This window comes from Chelonoidis abingdonii, chromosome 24 (genome assembly GCF_003597395.2).
Source record: "Chelonoidis abingdonii isolate Lonesome George chromosome 24, CheloAbing_2.0, whole genome shotgun sequence".
NCBI classification, from domain to species: domain Eukaryota; kingdom Metazoa; phylum Chordata; order Testudines; family Testudinidae; genus Chelonoidis; species Chelonoidis abingdonii.
In genome coordinates, this window is record NC_133792.1 from 9696980 (window position 1) to 9719069 (window position 22090).

The following is a 22090-nucleotide window of genomic DNA, read 5'->3' on the forward strand; positions in this document are numbered from 1 at the left end:
TTACTGACTGACAGCTGAGCGAAATGAGTTGGAATATCTCAGTCTAGTTGCCAGTAGTCAGGTGTGAAAACCACCTTCGTGGCTGGCACAAATTGGCCCACTTGGTTACCTGTCAGCAAACCTCGGACTAGAAAGGCTTTGAAGAGTGAGCTCCCTTCTGACCCCTAGAGATGGGTCCTGCAGGTCAGGATTGAGTTACATTGATAGGGGAACCTTGCACCAATGCTTCCTGTGTATGTCCCTGTTGTGTGAATAAACAGAGGACTTCAGTCTCCTGGAGCTGTAACTTCAGCACTTTCCCCCAGTACTGAATACATTTTTAAAAATCCACTCCCATCAGCTGTGTAGCTAGAATTCACCAGAGTGAAGTATTCATAGAGAAATCTGAAAATTTTCCTGAGTTGCCTGGCTACTGGTTTTGTAACTGACCTGAAATTCGGGTCAGGTTTGTTATAAGGTGTGAGAATCTGGGGCTTGTTTCAAATGAACATGTTAGACCTATTGTTTCACATTCACATCTTGAGACACTTGTGATTTCACATGGATCTGACATGAAACTAGTCGAATCTCAGCAATTCCTGATGTTTTCCTTTGAGATTTTGGGGTTCATGCAAACATCAGAGTGAGAGTCTGGGTAAAGGACAGTGAACATGGCATAGGAACTTTGTTAGTCAAATACATAGCTAAGGCATCTCATCACTTCTAACAGAACCTACATTTAGGGAAATACCTTAGAAATGCCGAGAATATGGGAAATTCCCTTTATCTTCTGAGAAGCCAAACTCTTTCCTTTCTGATCGATAAAAGCTCTTTCATCATCTTTACAGGATGCAGATGGATGGTTTTTGTTTTTTAATTCCCCGAGTCTTGTTCTGCCTAATCAGCATCATCATTTGTGTTTTCACCATTGGCTATTAACGCTGACCACAGCTGACAGGTTTAACTCTCCATAGGGTTATCCCAGGATCAGTAATAAGACTAGAGTAGCAGAAATGTTTAATTCAGTTAAAGCAACCAAATGAAAACTTAGATTAGACTTTAAAACCTGCATTTGCAACTCTACCTACCACGTTCGACTCTATCTCTGAACAGCTCTTTGTCCTGTCTCTATTTCTGGGACTCAAGAGTTTATTGGATTTGGGGGAGGGGGGGAAGAAGGGGGTTGCTGAGTGAAAAAACCGATGAGCAAATGGAAATACCCTCCTATTTCCTCAGTCTAGTGCAGGAGTCAGTCTCTCTCCTTCCCCCCTCTGTTATGGGGGGCCTCCTTTTCCGTTTTCTCAAGTTGGCAACGACTTTATTTAATCAGTTTGCTCTGACGTGGAGCCAAGAAGGGGCTCCTCTGGGTGATGTCGGGTCTTGTGTGCATTCAGACATCCACAGCTGTTAGTGAGCAAGGGTTGGCGTTTGACTACTGAGGGATTTTTTATAGCCACAGAGGGCGACTATTAATAGAAGTTTACCAAAACATAGAACTACCCAGCACTGAAAAGCGTGGGGAGATTCAGGAGGGTGAGGTGGGGAATAAAGCAGGGAACCTATGGGGTTCACGCCAGGAAAAAATCAGTGTTGAAATTATACCAAAAGATAAAGTCGAATGAACAACGCTGAGAAAAGAGTTGAATCTGTTCCCTGTACTGCAAGAGCTTTTCTTCTCGTTTGTTAATGACCTGGTCTGACCTTGTGGATTTATTTCTCAATTGTCTCCTTTTGAACTAAATTGTAGTGAGAAAAAAATTAACAAAAACATGGGTAGAAAATGTCAACTTTTGGGGGACTTATTGGACTGTGGAATAATTGCCCAAGGGAAGCATTGGAATCTCCACCCCTTGAGACATTTAAATTTAGACTGGAAGACATTTGTGGAAAATTGTGCATTAATATGGTATGAACTAGAGGACTAGAATTTTTTTCCAGCTATGATTTTCCTGATAAGATTGTGTGAGCTTTTTGGCCACACAGTCACGTTTACAGGTGTAACAGGAAGGATTGGTTATTAAGCAAGGAGCAGAAGGAGACAAAGGTGCCAATTTAATAGCTATTTTAGACAGTGGTTGGCTACTGATAAAGATGCAATGTCCATCAGGAAATAGACCTGTTATTCCAACTCCTCATACATTTTGCTTTCCAAAGACACACAAGAAATGTGCCCAACTCCCTCTGACTTTCAAAGGGAAATTAGTGTCTCACTCTCCATTGTCCCTTTGAAAAACTTCCATTATATTGGATTTTTTGTGTGAAATAGAAATGAGACAGAGACAGATTATTTGTCCACAATTCAGAATAAAGAAAGAAATGTAATACATTGTATAAAACATGAGGGTGGCCCTCAACAGAGCCAGAGCTTAGTTTGTTTCAGCAAACCACCACAAAGTTGGGAAACTTATCCGAACTGTCTCAGTCTCCAAACTGGTCTGAGAAAGTTAAAGGAACACTCCAGAAAACTCCAGGGCTTCCTGTTTCCCTTGAGGCTTGGAATACTGCTAGAACATCTTTCCTTGCACTATGCCATGTTTCTGCTTTCAATCCGACCAGGAACCTGAAGTGGAGAGATGTAGGAAAACCTGAGAAAAAGTAAAGGAGAAAGTTACATGGCCTTTTTGTAAAGTCAGGGAAGCTCAAGTTAGGCTTTGGCTCAATATTTTGGGTGAAGGTTTTTTATTTCATCTGCACGTAGAACTTGTTTACCATTAGGGCCTCATTCTGTGAGGCGCAGGGCTGACTTCGATGAGAGTTGAAGATACTCATCAGCTGTTAGTAGGCACTCAGCACCATGCAGGATTAGCCCCTTTGTCTAAAGCAGACTTCCTCTTTACTTCACATTCCTAAATGTTCATTTCACTGTTTTCACTGAAAAAATACAGAACACTGCGCATGAATGGTGTATGTTCCATCCAGACGGGGATTCCAAAGCATGGGCTTTCACCGAGTTCCTGTTCAAAGGCCCACTGACATCAATAAAAACACTCCCATTGACTTCAGTAGGCTTTGGATCAGGCCCTAGATTCATATAGCAATGCTGATTCTGGGGTGGGGAAGACAGTAGCCAGGAGGGCAGCCAGTACAAAGCAGCAGACTGCACCAAATATAACGCAAAATACTCCTGTCAGGCAGATGCAGTGGATATATCTCCTGGTTTGCCTGAGGCTCTCTGGACGTTTTGAATCGTCCCCTGTATGACAGTTGGATCTGTCTAGAGGCTGAGAGTTCCAGGTTTCCAGTACCCCTTTCATATGTTCAGGTTTCATCTGATAGATCTGTTGCTGGGGCTAGATTTACATGTGGATTTTTGCTTCCAAGTCCCATGTTTTCTAGCAAACATAGACTTAACCCTTTAAATCTCTTTGACTTGAATGTGCACAGAGTATCAGCCTACCTCCCTGAGATTCATATTATCTGAAGCAAGTTAATTTTTAAGCTAGTGTACCCTTTGTTGCAACAGTTAATTAAAAAAAACCCACCTCCAAATGGAATGTCTCAGATAATTTTCTCCCCCAAAATGTTATACAGTGGGATCCCAGTTTAACAAATTTCTCAAGATTTTATTAAGCTGGGATTGTAAAACTGAGAGAATTCATTCTGTCTCTGAGAGGGACATGAAGGCATTTCAGATTAAAGTGAGTGTTGTACCGTAAGTTCCGGTTTTATAAAATTGGGGCTCTAATGTAGTATATTTCACTATTTCACTCGGAGGGTGGTGAAGCACTGGAATGGATTACCTGTGGAGGTGATGGAATCTCCAGCCTTAGAGGTTTTTAAGGCCTGGCTTGACAAAGCCTTGGCTGGGATTATTTAATTAGCGTTGGTCCTGCTTTGAGCAGGGGGTTGGACTAGATGACCTCCTGAGGTCTCTTCCAATCCTAATCTTCTATGATTCTATGATAGGCCAAGGAATGACCTTATAAAACTTTTTGCTTTGACCATCAAAAGTCAGATTTCTGGTCACCAAAAGCTTAGGTTCTATGGAAGACAGGAGGTTGTCATTTAGTGGCATTTTAAAGTTTGGCCTGTAAAGGGAATCACCATGACACACTTGATACATGGTTGGGTTATGACAACCAAGTTGTACTATAATACAACTGGCACATGTCATGACAAGGATAACAGCTAGACTGCAGGGATAGCCATGAGTCGGTCTACCATACGCCTTTCCATTCATACACATTCCCATATTTCCCAAAAGTGTGGCATGGAACTGTTACCCTGTAGATGAAAATTAGAGTGATGTGGTTCTCCTCTCTCATAATGCTATTCACCAATGGAGAAACTATTTGATTGTTGTACTCACTCTGTAATAGAAGTCTGCATTTGTAAAAGGTTAAGGCAGGGCATTTGCATATAAGTTCCTTGGTGTGGAAAGGGGTCATTTTCAACTGTCATGTCTGAGAGCTGACATGACGTATGTGCGTAGTTTCCTACAGTTATCCATGACATGTAGGCGGATTATTCCATCTTTCATAAGCTGCCAGTCCAATTGTGTGGGGTTTTGGGAAATGCATCCCTCAGGAAATATCCACAATCAGCTTGATCTGGACTGCTAATGCTTGCTTTCTGATCTTTACATTAGCAGATCCGTATGACAGGGTATACATATGTCCTTCCATCTGTCTACTGTCTCAGCATCTGATCTGGCTGCTGTCCGTCATTTATTTAAGAAGTAGAGTATCTTTTCTATACGACATATCCTTCGGTTCAACTAATCTGCCAACACACATGCAAACTATTTTTTGCCTTGCCATACATCTTTTTGGAAGATCCATTAGGCCCAATGCACGTTTCGGGTGTAAAAACTGGCAGTGTCTAAGATGACACACTTCCACTCAGTAGTGAAGAGAAGTCTTTCGTTTTGCTGCTTATCGCAGACTTGACCTGCACATCTGGAGGAAGGATTTTGACTTTAGAGAATGAACTATTTTAGCTGTGTTTCCCAATCATACAAAGATTATGCCCACCAACACCTTTCCTGCCATATGCTCCCTCTCCCAACAATGGAAAAGAAATTCTTTCGGTCAGTGGGATTTAGGGTCACTGAAGGTGGAGGCTAGAATTGGGTGAATTTATTTATTCTGTTTATTCTGGTAGTGCCTAGGGACTCAGAGAGGGCCAGCAAATTGCAGCAGACAATTTATTTAACCATTTTAGACCTTTGTTAATGAATAAGCCAAAAAAAAGTTCATTATGTGAAATCGTCCAACTGGTTCTTTATATGAACCTATTCCCGCCTACAGATTGTGCTTGCAAACTCTTCATTTAAGTCTTTTTCTTTGAGTATTCACTGTTCTTAATTCCCTGTTGATGCTGCTTATGTGGTTAAATGCTCTTGTTGTTTCTGTTTCCATCAAGGGCTGTCCAAGTGAGTGTTTACAATACAATGAAACATGCAAATACACAAGCAAATGTGAATGTGATTTGTGCCAGTGGTTGAAGGAAATGAGGGAAAGGGTCCAGGAATACCTGCTGAAGTGAATTCATGCCGTTTGCTGCATTGTTTGGCCTTATTTGTACCTGTGTTTAGAAATACATTTTGCACTTTTAGGAGGTTGCACGTTTCATTGCTTCTGTGGGCCAAGCTCATTGCACATACCGGCGGCTCTTCAGGGTTGCCAGATGTCTGATTTTCAACCAGAAAGTCAAGTCAAAAAGGGGACCTGGCAGTGGTCAGTCAGTTATACTGACTGGACACCAGAAATCTGGTTACGGTGGGGTGGGGGGGACTGGGTCATCAACCCGCACTAGCCCCTGCTCAGCTGGGGCCACCTCTTACCTGCAGACAGGCAGCAGGCTCTGAGTCAGGCTGCATCTCCCATCCCAGCTCTGGAGCAGAAGGAGCCTAGTTTGGGGGAGAGGGAGCAGGAGAAGATCCAGTGAGGAAAAAGGAGGGTGAGAGCAACAGTAGGAGGAGGAACCGGGGGTGGGGCCTCAAGGGAAGAGATAGAGTAGCAGGTGGGACCTGGGGAAGAGGCATAGCAGGGGTGGGGTCTTGAGAAAGAGATAGAGCAGAGGGTCCAGTTTTCAGAAAGTTGGCAACCCCAGCCTTCTTGCGTCCCTTCATTCAGTGTGCCACCCTGCCATCCCCCTCTATTTTAGGAACTTCTGCAGAAGCACTGGGGCCTTCAGCTCTGTGGCAGCCCTTCTGGCAGGGTACTGAGAAGCATGGATGACCTGCGAGCTTGAGGAGCCCCAGGTCCATGATAGCTCACCTGGCAAGCTACCTGGGAACTGAAATGTTCCCAAGTCAGTCTTGCTGGTGGAAAGTCATTCTCTTGAAAAATTTCCAACCAGCTCTACTCTTTCAGTGTTGCCAACTCTGAATCTCTTTAATGATCTTTAATGTTTTCTTAAAACCCCAGTTCCTGGAGTCCTGTGATTATCTGAGAAATTCAGGTTTCATTTTTTTAAAGTAAATTCCTAGACCTCATGGTTGAGGAGAAAAGATTAATAATGTGACTTCTTAAAGGCTTGTGATAGACCCAGGCCAGTTGGGAACAGCAGAGTAGTAGAAGGGAGATATACTGGCCACTGGATAAGCAGTTTTCTGTTCACTGGGTGATCAGAGCAGGGGCTGCTCCAGGCTAATGAGAACACCTGACTCCAATTAACCTGCTAAGAGTCAGGTGAGGCTGTTAAGCACCTGACTCTAATTAAGGCCCCTCTGATGCTATAAAAGGATTCACTCCAGTCAGGCTAGGGGAAGCCAGGGGAGATGAAGTGCATGTGAGGAACTGGGAGCAAGAGGCGTGCAAGAAGCTGAGAGTGAGTTGGCATACTGCTGAAGGACTGAGAAGTACAAGCATTATCAGACATCAGGAGGACATTCTGGTGGTGAAGACAAAGAAGGTGTTGGGAGGAGGCCATGGGGAAGTAGTCTAGGGAGTTGTAACTGTCGTGAAGCTGTTGCAGGATGCACTCTAGACAGCTGCAGTCGACAGGGCCCTGGGCTGGAACCTGGACTAGAGGACGGGCCCAAGTTCCTCCCAGCTCCTGATCAAACACAGAAGGAATTGACCTGGACTGTGGCTTCTACCAGAGGAGAAGGTCTCTGGACTGTTTCCCGACCCACAGGGTGAATCTGTGAGGCGTGCAAATCCACCAGTAAGTGCAGGACCCACCAAGGTAGAGGAGGAACTTTGTCACAGGCTCAGAAAGCAAATAAAAATCTTGTGATATTTGAACATTTAGGGTTGGCAACCCTTCTTGGTCCTCTTGAATTGAGGCTTCAGTCTTCAAATTATGTTCATATTGTCATCTTGGTCTCCTTCCAACCTCTTCTACTTGTTGGGTTCTAAATACGGACTGAGAGGAGAATTCATCCTTAATATCAATTGAATCAGGTTTTCAGCTCTTCCTCAGAACTGAGGAAAGGTGAGATTATCCCAATGATGATGATGATTATCCCACTGATGATCTGCCTTTTAAATAGGTATCAAAATAATGCAGAATTCTTCCAGAACGTAAAGAAACAAGATTTGAGAGTTTGTTGTGGTGTTCCACAAAAGTAGAAGAGAAACAGCATCTAGAAAGCAAGGATGTTATTTTGCAAGAGACAGAGCTGAGTTGGTTATTTTGGCCCATCAGGTATTGAAGTATCCATAACAAACCTAGATCCTTTGTGAACATATATGTGGGGTTTTATTGCTGCTGTGGGCCTGGTTCCAAGCCTTTCTTTTTCCAGCAGCAAATGTGTGTTTCATTTTGTTGCATAGAGTTTATGTGCAGGAGGTCTCTGTAAATATTCAGGAAAGATTGATGTCAAAAAATGAGATGAGAGGAGCAGAGACCTTGAGCTTGTTCTCTTTTCTTTCAGTTTTTACTGCTGAACACTAATTAGGATAGAGACCAGAGGGAGGGTTAAAAGGTTAAGTGTCAGATATGGAACACCCAGGCTCCTTGAACCCCCCAGCTGCAAACCCCAGTAGGGTCAACTAAACCAGGCCATTGACTGAATGGGTCTGTCATGGAAGATTTTAAAACATTAGGTCCTGTCTGCTAGGCAGAGATGGCCAGATGCACAGAGGGTGGGTGAGAGTCCACAAGGGATGGATGACAAGGTGCAAGAAGCCTCTTTCTCCCTCTCTGGATAAGTCCATGGCAGCGAGCCTCCCAGAATTGGGCCTGGAGCTCAGGCCTGGATGTCTGGAGAGGCGGGTGGGCTTCAGAGTCTGAGGTCCAGTCAAAGCTGCAACTTCAGAGCACTGTCTATGCAGCTATTTTTAGACTGTTAGTGGGAGCCCCTCTAGCCCGAGTCTGTCAACCTGAACAGGGAGGCTGGTGACCACAGACTGAGTCGACATACACCCAGTGCTATTGTGCAGGGACCAGCCACCGTGTAGCTTGAAGGCCCAGGCCCTGCCCTGATATCTACCTGACAGGGTGTTGAAGAATGGCAACAAAGAAGGCCAAAATTGCTGCTTCCCCCTTCCTGGGCCTGTGGAGCTGTTTGGGCATGGAAACCAGGAGCCGGTGTGATAGCTTCTTTGTCAGTGTGTGATGCTCTGGACCACCAGGAGGGGAGGAAAGCTGAGTCTTTTGATCACAGTTTCTTTTAGGGTACCCGGTGTCAGCCCAGTGGTTCCACACACCCCAGTGCACCTGAAGGATGTCAAGTGTACGATATGACTTGTAGTTTCAACTAGGAACCAGAGATAGGACTTTGCTGTAATTAATATTTATAATGGAAAGTACTTAGGCAACCTAAATATAGGGATCAGTACCAGCTCTCTCTATAACAGTGGATTTTGTAGACACTTCTGGAAACAAACCACAACCTTTGGTGCTCTCTGGCTCTGAGTCTGATCAACACAGCCTTTGCTGCCTACTGTCACCACAGGGGGGCTCGCTATGTCCTGGCCTGGATCATGGAAAGGACTGTAGGGACACTAGGCATCCGTCAGTGCTTCCCTTAAGAGTAAGGGTCTGTTCTGGTATCCTAGGCCATAAAAGCTTCTCCCTCGCCTATCTGTTGTGCAATGTGCTCTACAGTTATTGTCAGCCTGGCTGTTCTTGGATGCTCTGTGATATAAAAGGTGATATATAACTGTCAAGTATTATTAGAACAGTAGCCGCTCATTCGTTGGAAGCAGAGTTCTGATTTCATAAGAGAGTCTGGTCATGACAGAAGTTTGCCTGCAGCTCCTTCTGAAATGGTTGAGCTACTGGATTCAAAGGAAGGCTGACTTATTCCTTGACCGCTCACTTTCTCTCTGTAGGTTAGGAGAGCTTCAGTGATTCACCCAGGTAATACTCTCAGATGCTGAGATAAGAATGATGCCACCTGCTCCTCAAATTTTGCATGCATAAGAAAATGTAAGCATGAATAACAAAAGGTATTTAATAGAAGAAAGGAAGTAGTATGGTTTTGTAGTTAGTTCTCAGTTCTTAGACTCAAGCAATCTAGTTTCTTCTCCTAACTCTCACGCTGACTTATTGAGTGACTTTGACCAAGTCATTTTATCTCTGCACCTCAGTTTCCCCAGATGTATAATGGGGATAATGTTTCAAATTACTTTCTTCAGAGAGGATGGAGGGGGGCTTGAGGCTTAAGCAGTTATGGTGAAATTCATTCTATTGCAGAGGTCATCCAGCTCAAGGCCTATGCACCACTTACATCCCACTTAAGCCCTCCGAATATAACTTAAATCAAATGCAGAGGCCTTGTGCCAAATGAGTTTCACTCAATGTTTGTGACACATTTTCAGACTCAGATGCAAAATGCTACAGAATTGCTAAATAGTATAACTGGGGCTTTAGCTAATTTGCTTAAAACATACATTCATTGATATATTATTTTAAATTCTTGGATATAAGAATGAGTCTTATTCCAGCCAAAAGGGCTTTGGAGAAGCAGCAAGGGAAGTCTGTTTTAACAAAACTAGTTTGTGGAAAATATCCTTACACCACTTCTTTCTTTATTATTTGACTTATCTCCATGTTACAATGGTTCAGCATGTAGAGTCTGGAAAAACATCAGGGTAACGAGGGCAGAGTGAATATCAGATGGAGATGACGGATGGATAACAGGCAAATTACTGTATATTTCTCATGGGTCACTTGGCCTCAATCTTGAAAAGAAAAAAAAATAGGAATAAAAGAAAATAAAAGACAACTGAAACAGATAAAACAGTGTTGCTGATGATCAAGTATGGTGCAATTTATTCCCCACAATGTACTTGCTCTTTGAAAATGTGTCCTCCTTGCAATTCACTGTAAATGAATTCTACTTTCAGTCTAAAAAGGTTGTTGTGTAGAAAGAGCACAATTCAGTTTGCCAGAACTACACCATCTTGCATTCACCCTACGTCCTTCTTTTCCTCCCAAAAGCTGGCCATCCAAGAAAAATTCTCATAGTTCTTTATAGTTAGTTGGCTTAATTTGTGGTTGGTCAGCTTAATTATTGATTATGAAGATAAGAATGGCCATATTGGGTCTGACTAAAGGTCCATCTAGCCCAGTATCCTGCCTTCTGACAGTAGCCAATTCCAGGTGCTTCAGAGCGACTGTAGAGAACAGGTGATCAAGTGATCCATCCTCTGTCAACCATTCCCAGCTTCTGGCAAATGGAACACCATTCCTGCCTTCACAACATCCTCTAGCAAAATGTTCCACAGGTTGACTATGGCTCCAGTTTTTCAAGCTGCTGAGCAGCCTCTACTCTCACTGCAAGAATGAGCTCAAAGCTTTGTACCACTGCTAATAGTAAACTATACAGAGGAGGAAGCTACCGAGATAACATATTTGTGTTCCTCAGCAGCACAATACTATGCAAACCCATAGATGTAGTCCCCTGTGAAACTGGACAGTGTAACTGTTGGGGTGGGTGAATTATTTTGGATATATTAAGAGTCACTGTGAATCTTTGCCTAAAGCTCAGACTGCAACGTTGACATCTGAAACATATTGGATAACCTTTTGCACCATTTCTTCCTGAGCCTCTACTGTTCCCCATCCCAGCCAGGACCAGCAGCAGAAATGTAAAAAATATCTGTTCTCACTGTATTTCTGAATCTCAGCCCAAGTTTGCGAAAGGATTTGGTGAGGATTTATAAAACATTTGAGAGAAATCTGTGCTGAGATTTGAGTAAGCCCTCCTCTCTCTTTACAGAAGTGAGTTTAGTTGGCCAGAAATTAGGCAAAATTGGTAATTTCAGGGGACATTTGCTTTGAGACTTCAAATTGGAATTCAAAAGTAAAATCTGATTCTGCTCCCACTTACACTAGATTTACACTGGCATAACTACATTACAGCCGATGGGATTACTCTGGATTTACACCAATGTAAATGAGAACAGAAATCGGCCCAGAGTACAGACCAATACTAACCAGAAGAGAAAAGAAAAGTGAGTGTAGCCCTCAAAACTTGGATCAATTCTCCTTGAATTCCACTCTTTTGAACAAACCAAAATCCAGGATTATTCAAATGAATGGTTGTCATTCAGACCATTAAGTAGATATTGGCCATTTGGAACATTCAGAAGTTGCTTATGGGCATTTGTGTAAAATACAGCTGTATTTTATATTAGAGATTCCTTAGGGGAAAGTCCAGTAGAGTAGTATAAGGATAAAGCCAGTAGGATTCTATAGAAATTACTATTGGAATTTAATAAAGAATAACTTCTTATAGCAGGAATATGCTTAATTTATTCCGTTCTGTAGAATGGTTCAAAAGTCCTGTAGAAAAGCTGTAATTTTCTATCAAAAGCTCTAGTATTTTTCTGTAAGGATGAGTTTACACTAAATCTGTCCAAAGTTTGCAGAAATTCCCTAGTCTGACTCTGGCTCTGGTCCCTATAGTAAACCAAAGCAAAATTCAGAATCCAAATGTATTCAAAATGTTAGATAGTTCAGCTGCGTATTTGTTTAGATTGTAAGCTCCTTGGGCCAGAGACTGTCTTTTACCATGTGTTTGGCAACCTGTTGGGGCCAAATAATAAGTAATTTGTATCTAGACCCAAATTTTACAACACTGCTGCAATTACTATTGAGGCTTTTGATGATGGTCTAAATCTAAAACATGACAAGCTTGAATCACCAGAACCATAAGAAAAGCCAAGACAAGCTTAGAATAAACTCAGTTTGTAGAAAGTTTATGATGTAGAACACCATTGTATCAGCTGAAAAAAAAACCCAGACACCTCTCATAAACATTCAGGTTTTTATCCAGTTGTTTACATCACTTTACATCATCTCCTTGGAGTCCTTTAATTTATTTTATCCTCTCCAAACATTTCTCTCTGTTCTTCAGAGAGAAGAGCAGATCTAGGAAGTCTTGAGGACATTTTGCTGCAGTAAACAAACCGAAATTCCTAAACAGATTCAAAGTTGTAAGTGGGACAATACTTGGAACGTACGTTTGTAGATTGAAGCCAGTCGTCTCCTCTTTTGGTTGCTGCCAGGACTACAATTTCAGGTTTGGAGTTCTACTTGCATATAGGCAGTGAGCCGGATTCAAATTGGAATCAAATACTTTGCTGTTCTTGCAACATTTTGGTTACACCATACTTCAAGCTTCTACCTCATCCAAACCATCCAAAGTAGCTCTGAAAGCCTTAGTCTCTATTAATTATCATCATCCTCATGATTTATTATTAAACACATGGCCAGTGTCACAGATTTATACTGCTCTAAACATAGATGAGACATGTTTCCTGCTCCAGAGGATTTATTGATTCTGTCTTAAATGACTAGGAAAACTGAGTTTACTACCAGGAACAAGTCTTTATTGTAAGGTCAGACAAAATTGTACTGGAAACCCTGGGAGACTATACATCTTCATAAGATGTAACCATTTTATGCAGATTTTTAACATGCACATAACATCACACTTTAAAATAAAAGAAAGTAAAAGCCCAGAAAATGCCTGTATTTTGGAAGAGGGTGAATCAGGGGTTGCGATAAATGGAATAGATTAGATTGTATAACTGTTAGTGGTGACAGAAGATCAGAAAGGCCTTGTTTTACTGTAGCATCCTTCTACTGCATCTTCAAAAGCAATGTGTTCTAAAGACAAAAGCTAGGGAATTTCAGTACACCCAGCAAGGACCTAATGAATGAAAATGCTCCTTGCCGAACAGGAATAGTGAAGAGAGCTATCAGTAAGTCAGAGACTCGTGTAGGGTTTAAAGCCTGGATAGTGGAGCAGGAATGAAAGCGCTTGGGAACAGAGCGGAAGACAAAAATAAAACCAAACTGTCACACTTGCTTACACACACATTTGAGAGGTACTCAAGTGAAAGGTGTCTCTCTGCGAGAGTTGGGTATGTAGGTTCTGTGAGAAAGACAGCTCCGTTCCCGGCCACTTGAGATTGAGAAACCACAGGGAAAGAGAAGTTAAAATATAATTCCAGGTCCCTATGCTGTATGTCTGTCTGCCAAATGGCCCTATATAAGGGCCAGATGCTGGTTTCATTGACATCAGGGAATCTTGCCATGCAATGGGACCAAGAGTTGGCCTGGTGTGATCATTGTTGATCATGTCTGGCATTGTAATGTCTATTGGTGGTTATCCCAATGGTCGTTTACCCCTGAAGAGGGGAATTCAAATTATGCGTTGGATAATATGTGAAAACCACTCTGGTGGCTGTTCTTTAGTACCTAGCAGTCACTGGTTCACATATTAGACCATGGCATGCTCTGACGTTACTGGCAATCACTATCCAAGATAGGCCCCAAGACTAGAACGTCAGAGGGTGTTATATCCTATAATGCATAGGTAAATGAGGTGCATCAACGCCGCCTCATTGCGAATCTGGCCTGTAACATTTGCAGGTCAGAACTGAGTTGCACTGATAATGGTACTGGGGGAAGCTTGCTCTGAGCCTGACTGAATCTATAGCTGGTTCAAGCCAGTACTACCAATTCCTTTGAGGATCATCAAATTCACACGAAGTTTAAAACAAAGTGGACCAGCAGCAAATCAAGACCATCTTATGCAACTGATTCAGACCTGAAATTGTAGTCCTGGCAGCACCCAAAAGAGGCGACTGCCTTGTGCTCTGTGGAAGTCTGAATTTATGTACAAGGAGAGAAGAGCTGCTCTTTTGGTATTTAGGGATTGACTGCCCTCCCTACTGCATGGAAAGATAGACTAATGAATGCCTCCTTCTGGAGATGGAGGGATGAGAGTAAGCAGCATTCCTTTTAAACCTGGCAATGAGAGCAGGCACTTGGAAGACAGAGGAGAATGAAGGCCCTGCTCTCTCTTTTGTGTGATGTCCTGTGGATATTTTGTTATTCAGCCTCTTTGTTTTCCTGCTGCAAAGTGACACTTGTCTTTGAACATTAAAAGCAAAACAAAGTCAAGTGAAGAAAAACTTAAGGTTGAGTGTCGGGAAACATTTCCTAACAGTGAGGGCTAGAATGCTCTTCTTACATCACAGAAACAACCACATTTAATAACTGTTGTTAGGCTGGACTGACTGCAACCCAGCTCATGTGAATAGGCTCAAGCCATGGAATCGTCAGGTTAAGACACTGTGCGCTATTTCAGATCTTTGCTTGCATGAAAACATGTTGTTTTAGGCTCTCCATGCAGGTTAGCTTTGTCTGGGTCTAGCCTCGATGACTGAGCCACAATCAAGTATAAAAGCTATTAGTAAACTTGACTGTATCTAAATACAATACATTTTCCTAATATGATTTGGCACCGATATCTGACAAAGTGGAGTTCAGCAGAGTGGTACCTACTGTACAGGAGACAGGGCCCACTGTATCAGGGATAGGGATCAATGGGTAGGTGATGGGTCTGTTGTCCAGAAGGCTGGCCTCACTAACAGGAAATAGGCCTGCTTTCTAGGACCCAGGGCCCAAATATATAGGAGATGGGCCTGACGTATGGGAGAGGGAAATGGATTGATCTCCGTATATGGGAGATGGTATGCATGCTGGATAGGGGATGGAGCTGTTGCATAAGAGATGTACTGCTGGATGAGCTAACAAGCCTGCTGGATGGGGGATGGAACTATAGTATAGGAAATGTGCTGTCAGTTGGGCTATGGATTCTGTTGGAGACAGATGAAGCTGTTGTACAATGCAACTCTGAAGTGCTCTCCACTCTATAGGATAAAACTGTGCGTTAGACAAATATGCCTGGGCAAACATTTGGGTGGGAATGTGCATGAAATCCAATATGATTCAGTGTCCCCAGTGGTCAAAAGCAGCCTGTAGCCGTTCTATGTCTAAAATAGATTCTAGCAGGGCAGACCTTTTACTAATGAGCTCATTGTGGTTTTTTGAGCTGGGCACACTCAAGCCGTCACAGGTTTTTTTCCATTACAGGGGTTACATATGCCTTGCTGTGTTTTTGTTTTGTTTTGTTTTCCGCACAGACTTGCCCTGACAGTTCCCCCATTCAGGTTTATATTGGAAGCACTGTCTCGAGCCAATGAATTGATGAAATATATTGCTGGCACTCATGGAGAGATGAATAAAGGAGTATTTCTAATGACAGTTGGAAGGGCTTTGATCCTTTTCCAAAACTGCACTCATGTCTTTGAAATGCAAGTTTGGCACTGGTGCAGAGGCTGGGTTCCTTCGTTCTCTTTGGCATGGGTCCATGTGACGGGCGTTATGTCCTCTATCATGGGACCCACATAACCTTGAGAAGAGTAAGTGAGGCTCATAGATTGCACGGAATCAGATATTCTGGACTGATAGCAAAGAAGCAGTAGCAGTCAGAGGAGAGTCAAATCAGTCCAACACAATCACTGAAAACTGTTCTGACATAGTAACTGTAGGGTCTGCCGTCAGTGGCTGGATAAGAACTGCAGAGGTGGTTAATCTGTGGCTCTGTGTGTGTACTAATGTGGCAATGAGGGACATGGATGGGAGATTATTAGAAACATGGGGAGGAAGGAAGGAATAGATTTCTAAACCATATTTTTTCTTGTTCTTTCCCCCACACTTCAAAACTTTGCATGGAGCCCCATAAATATGCTCTGATCATCTTGCATATATACACACTCCCAAACTTACACTTATCCTTTTGTGTGTGTGCATGTTTACATACAAATACCCAAGGGACTGGCCTGAACATGATCTTAGTGTGTTCATGTATCTATGCAAAAGGTCACAATGTATACGTGCCAGGGGAGTCACACACAAACAATCTCCAAATACACCCCAGTTACAGCCACCTATTATGTCCAGGGCCTACTCAATGCCTACTCAGTGCTCATGCCCACCACTGCGTCTGCTCCTTGCACCCAGCCTTGCCTCTGTCTGCCCCTGCCTTGAACTCCTCCTTGCCTGATACCCTGCTTGCTCAAGTTTCTGCCCTCTGATTTGACCCCTGACTGTCTTCTGACTACTGACCCCAGCTCTGGCCCTAGTCCTTGCTTCCTGGCACCCTCTCTGACCACTTGGCCTGACACTTGCTTTGACCACTAGGCTAGACAGCCCTTGTACTGGTTGGCTGACGTTCAGCCCCCTTGCAAAAACACCCTTCGCATCCTGTCCTCACACCTACGTATCCTAATCACCTCATTCACTGACTTTGACCAACTCCCTGTATCAAATGGCAGATGCTCTGCAAACCCTTGGGTCAGTCTGTACCACATTATGGGTCCAGTTCCAAAGAAGGGTAAGCCAGTGGAATTACACCAGTTGTGAACAGGGCCCACAGTGAGGTACCTACGGCCCTGGCTAGTCAGAGGCTGATGCACTCAGCTCTGGGTTAGCTACGGTAATATTCCATTTGCAAACCATCCCTGAAGCTGAAAGAGTGTATTGTGAGTGCAAGACAGAGAGAGGTTGTGCTAGAGGGAATGGGAGCAGAGTGTAGCTGGGGAATGGCTTGTGAACATATTAGACAAAAAGGTAGCTAGGAATTAGGAGGTGACAGCTTAGCCTCCTTGGAACTACAGGAGAATGAGGATACAACTGCTGGAGTGCTCTACTGCAGGGGTTCACAAACTGTGGGTTGAGACCCGGTCGTGACCCCATTTTAGTGGATTGCCAAAGCTAGTGTTGGCCTTGGGTCCCAGCAAGTCTGAAGCTAGGATGACCAGACAGCTAATATGAAAAATTGGGACAGGGATGGGGGGTTATAGGAGCCTATATAAGAAAAAGACCCCAAAATCAGGACTGTTTCTATGAAATTGGGACATCTGGTCACCCTATCTGAAGCCCAAGCCCAAGCCTCACCACCCAAGGCTAAGGTTACATGCCACCCACCCAGGGCAGAAGCCTTTGGACTTAACTTGGGGCCGGCGGTGCTTGGGAAGGCTCGGTCTTTGATCCCCCCTCCTGGGATCATGTAGTAATTTTTGTTATTAGAAGGGGGTCAAGGTGCAATGAAGTTTGAGAACTGCTGCTCTAATGTACAGTTGTGGGGGCTTCGTGTAGACTCTACGTTCTGTCTGCTTCTAGCATGAGCAGCAGTAGCCTCTCTCTCTCTCACAAACACATAAATGTTCTCTCTCCAGTGTCTCACACAGTGACACACACACCCTCGCCTATTTACACTTTCTCACACTCCCACAATGCTGCTCTCTGGCTCTCTCTCATTCACTGACATACCATCTCACACGTGCTCCTCTACAAACACTTTCCCTTGCATGATGTGACCCACACCCCTACTTAGACCAGCATGCGTGCACCTGCACAATTGCACACTCTCCCACATGGGCGTACCACACTGAACAGTGCACAGCAAAGACATTTCAAAGAAATGAAGAAACCTCTGGCACTAGATTAACCTATAGAATCAGACCATTATGCAAATATTTGCTGAAATGGGCTCAAGAGGCGGAGGGAGCGGGCTGTGTGTTTATGAGAGATGAACTGAGAACAGTGGAGAGATGAGAAATGTGCAAAGGGTCACAGTGTTGACTTGTCCTTCAGAACTTCAGCCACATCACAGGCCATTGATTTGAAGATAAAAACTCCGTGGAATGGGAACAAAGCCCCTCTTACTGATGTCCCCAAAGAGCGTGTCTTCCTCAGTGAGTCAGCGGGGGCTTGGGGACACCCGACCTTGAGCTATTTTGGAGATGGTGACTTCAGTGACTGGCAAGTAAACTATAACGGAAATGTAAGTCTGTTTTCCATTGGGGTGTCCTCCAGGGAAGGACAGAAAGATCTTGGTGCTGAGCCAGCTACCCTAGGTTTTTTTCTTTTTTGCCCTTCTGGGAATGGAAGCCTTGTCAAGTATGCAAGGAACCCTGCTCAATGAATGTGAGTGCATCGAGTTCGTGAGAGCCGCACGCACACTCCTAAGGAAAGGAGAACTACAGGGAGCAGTCATCCTGCTGAAGTATTCAGTTCCCTACTAGAGTGGGTCAGGAACTTTTCAGCAAAACGTTTCTTTTTCACCAGAAAATGCCAATTCATCAAAAACCAAATGTTTTTTTGCAGCAAGGTGTCAGTTTTGACACAGCTTGGCTTGGGAAGGTTTCTCAGGTTCAGTATGAAATTTTTGGTGTGAGAGAAAGATCAGGGAAGTTTACCTGGGTCCCTCACATTCCAGAGGAGTGGCTTAACCACCAGACTATTAGCTGTTCTAGGTTTGGGGGCCGTCTGGTTTTGACCACTTATTCCATCTTGGAGCTGAGAAACCTTCCCTACAAAAGTGTAGCAGAACTAGAAAGTGGTTCTCTGCCGGATAGGGAGCAAGAACTAGAACGTAGTTCTCCGACAGCCCAGATAAATGTCCTACCCACTGAACTATTTGCTTTTCACAATTTTATTTTATTTTATTTTGAAAGGCCTCAGTTTTGTTCTGCATGAGAACAAAACCAAATGTGAAAACCTCAAAATTATTCATGAAATGGAAGTCTTGTTTTCTGGCCAGCCCTACTTCCTAATAATTTTTGCTTTATTCTCAAAGTGTTCCTTGACCATGTTGGTCTTAAAACCAAGGGTGATTGTGGTCCAGTAGATTGAGCATAGAACAAGGAGTTACCAACTTGAGTTCTAAACTTTAACTTGGTGACACACCTTGGGGATCTCTGTGCCTCATTTATCCCATCTAACAAATGGGAACAATGATGCTCCCCCACATTTCATATTTCCTGGCACAGTGGTTAATAACAGGAGGTCATGTGGAGTGGGGCTAGAGAACCAAAAACGAGGGAAGTAGTATTACTCTTGGCAGGTTTTTAAGGAAATCACATCATTTGCTATGATGGATAATCAGCTGAACATGAGCTCCCAGTGTGATGCTGTGGCCAAAAGGGCTAATACAATCCTTGGCTATATAAACAGAGTAATATCAAGTAAGAGTAGAGAGGTTATATTACCTCTGTATTTGGCATTGATGCGATCACTGCTGGAAAACTGTGTCCAAGTCAGGTATCCATAATTCAAGAAGCATGTTGAATGATTAAAGGATTGGAAAACATACCTTCTAGTGACAGACTCAAGATGCTCAATCTATTTAGTTTATCACAGAGAAGGTTAAGGGGTGACTTCATCACATGTTATAAGTACCTTCATGGAGATGAAAAAATTGGATAATGGGCTCTTCAGTCTCGCAGTCAACAGTATAAAAAGATCCAATGATTGGAAGTTGAAGCTAGAGAAATTCAGATTAGAAATAAGGGGCAAATTTTTAATAGTGAGAGTATTTAACCATTGGAACATCTTATCAAGGGTTTTTTTGGTGGAATTTTTTAATCAAATGGATTTTTTTTCCTGAAAGATCTGCTCTTGTTCAAAGAGGAAATTGATTCAGGGAAGTCCTATGGCCTGTGTTATGCAACAGGTCAGACTAGATGATCACAGTGGTCCCTTTTGGCCTTATCGATGAATCTGCAAATTTGAATTACTTCTCCAAACTGAGCCAAACCTCTAAAAACTTTTAAACTTTGTAAAACTTTCTGCATGAAAAGAGTTGTGCCAGGGCTGTATCTTTGCAGCCCCCATCAATGGGCTGATTCTGATCTCAGATGAGTTTTACACCAATGTGACACCATTGTCTTGGTTGCAGGGGCAGCTCCAGGCACCAGCGCACCAAGCTATTTCTGTTGAAAAAAAGAACGAAGAATACTTGTGGCACCTTAGAGACTATCAAATTTATTTGGGCATAAGCTTTCCTGGGCTAAAACCCATTTCATCTGAGGCATCTGATGAAGTAGGTAGGGTAACCAGACAGCAAGTGTGAAAAATCAGGACAGGGGATGGGGGGTAATTGGAGCCTATATAAGAAAAAGACCCAAAAGTCGGGACTATCCCCATAAAATCGGGACATCTGGTCTCCCTAGAAGTGGATTTTAGCCCACGAAAGCTTATGCCCAAATACATTTGTTAGTCTCTAAGATGCCACAGGTGGTACTCGTTCTTTTTGCTGATACAGACTAACACGGCTACCACTCTGATACCTATTTCCATTGAGTTGTCAGCAGAGCAGACTGGCTAAACTCCTGCATGTTGGCTTGTTTCTCAGGAGAGCTAGGAAGGGGATAGGTGAGGGTGCATTAAGAAGTAGAATAGGAAGTAGTACATGTAAACCTGGAAGTTTTATATCCTGATTATCGCTTGTATTTTTGACTCCCTACATCCTTTGAGTGCAGTGAAACTAGCTCATTTCTTATAGCTTTATTTTGGTGCTGTGCATTTGTTGAGTCTGAATGTACAATATCTGATACCCTCAGTATTTTCCCATGAGGTACTGGCTGCTTTGTTAATGAGGCATCAAGAGAGGAAAGTAGGTTTGTGTCTTTGTGCCAATACCACAACTTTTGACATCAACTTTTCCCTCGATTTTTTTTGTTTGTTTCAGTTCTGTTAGAACACTGCCTGATTTCTTCACTCTCCCTTCACCTCCTTACACTGCACTCCATTGGGTTAGAGTGTTATGGTACGACAGGAACTTAACGGGTAGCATGGCGTATTCTTTGACAACATCTGTGCCTGTGCCCAGACAAGGCCATTTCACACCTTTCCTGGAATACGCCAAAGGAGAGCTAAAGATTCTCAGAAAAGGCATTGAGTTTGGGGGCTGGGTTTGCCTCCTCGAAATCGTGTGCTCCTACAACCCTGCAGATATCCCAGGATTTGTGAGGAAATCCCACAGTTCTTGGGGGATCTGAAACAGGCTTGGGGAATTTACTCAATGACCTAGTCCTTATTCTCTCATAGAGCACATCTCCCTCAGAAGCCCTGTTGCCAATGGTTACTAGGCCTATTCCTTCTCCAAGAAGGTAGATGGAAGGGACCAACAACCTGTGGGAGTAGATGCTGGTTCAGTGAGGATGACGCCACGTAGAACAGTTCTCACCTTGCTATCTGCTAAACCTATATAAGCCTGACTACTTGGAGCTTATGTGGGGACAGAGGGAGAGGAGAATGCTCCTGTAACAGCTCAGCTCCCCTCTCCACCCAAACACACATGAATACTAATTCAGTCTTAGAACCCCCACACTCAGGCTAAGTGTGGATTTTCCATTCTGCCATGTATTATAGACAGGCAAGAAACAGGTATCACATAGCTGTCTCCTCTGACAGCATCATAAGCTAGGTCATTTTTTCTTCCCACTTTTCCTATTTTCTAAATTCTGTCTATAATAACCTCTCAGGAGCTTGCTGCTGAATTGTGTTTCCCTGCCGATCTTATCATCCTCCATTTGTCAAACATTGCTTTGCTTTGCTTCTTTGCAGTGTTTTAATAAATCAAATCTAACCTTGTTGTGTTTACTTCCTTCTCATTGGCACTCGTTTCCTTTTGGATATAGCAACTTACTGAAACCAGGGCCTCCTGTCAGGCTTAGACTTTCTGGACCTCAGCATGAACCTCTACCACTTGGGCTAAAGGAATAACACCAGGAGCTGGTAGCAGTAATAGTCTGTTACCATCTGCTGCTAGAGTGAGGATATGAGACTCCTTGTTGCTGTGTTATGGAAGCAGGAGTATAGGCAGCAGTAACAAATTTAGAGAATGTATACAAGGCAACTGTTTACATAACTGGATTGACCAGCCATAATAGTAAAAATAAAAAGGATTCTGTGGCAGTGTCAGGAAGGTAGACAATTCTGGGTATTTACCTTGAGTGTTGTGAGCCTTCATTGATCAATACTTAAGTGAGTTGAAATCCCAGATGAAAGGCTCTATATAAATGCAAATTATTATGCCATATTTAGGATTCGGATGTTAAAATGT

At 43.2% G+C, this 22090-nt stretch overlaps 1 protein-coding gene across 1 annotated transcript in view; it reads left to right on the forward strand.

Moving 5' to 3' along the window:
- Positions 1-22090, forward strand: part of PAPPA (pappalysin 1) — a 222758-nt gene that overhangs the window by 42982 nt on the left and 157686 nt on the right. The window lies entirely within an intron of this gene.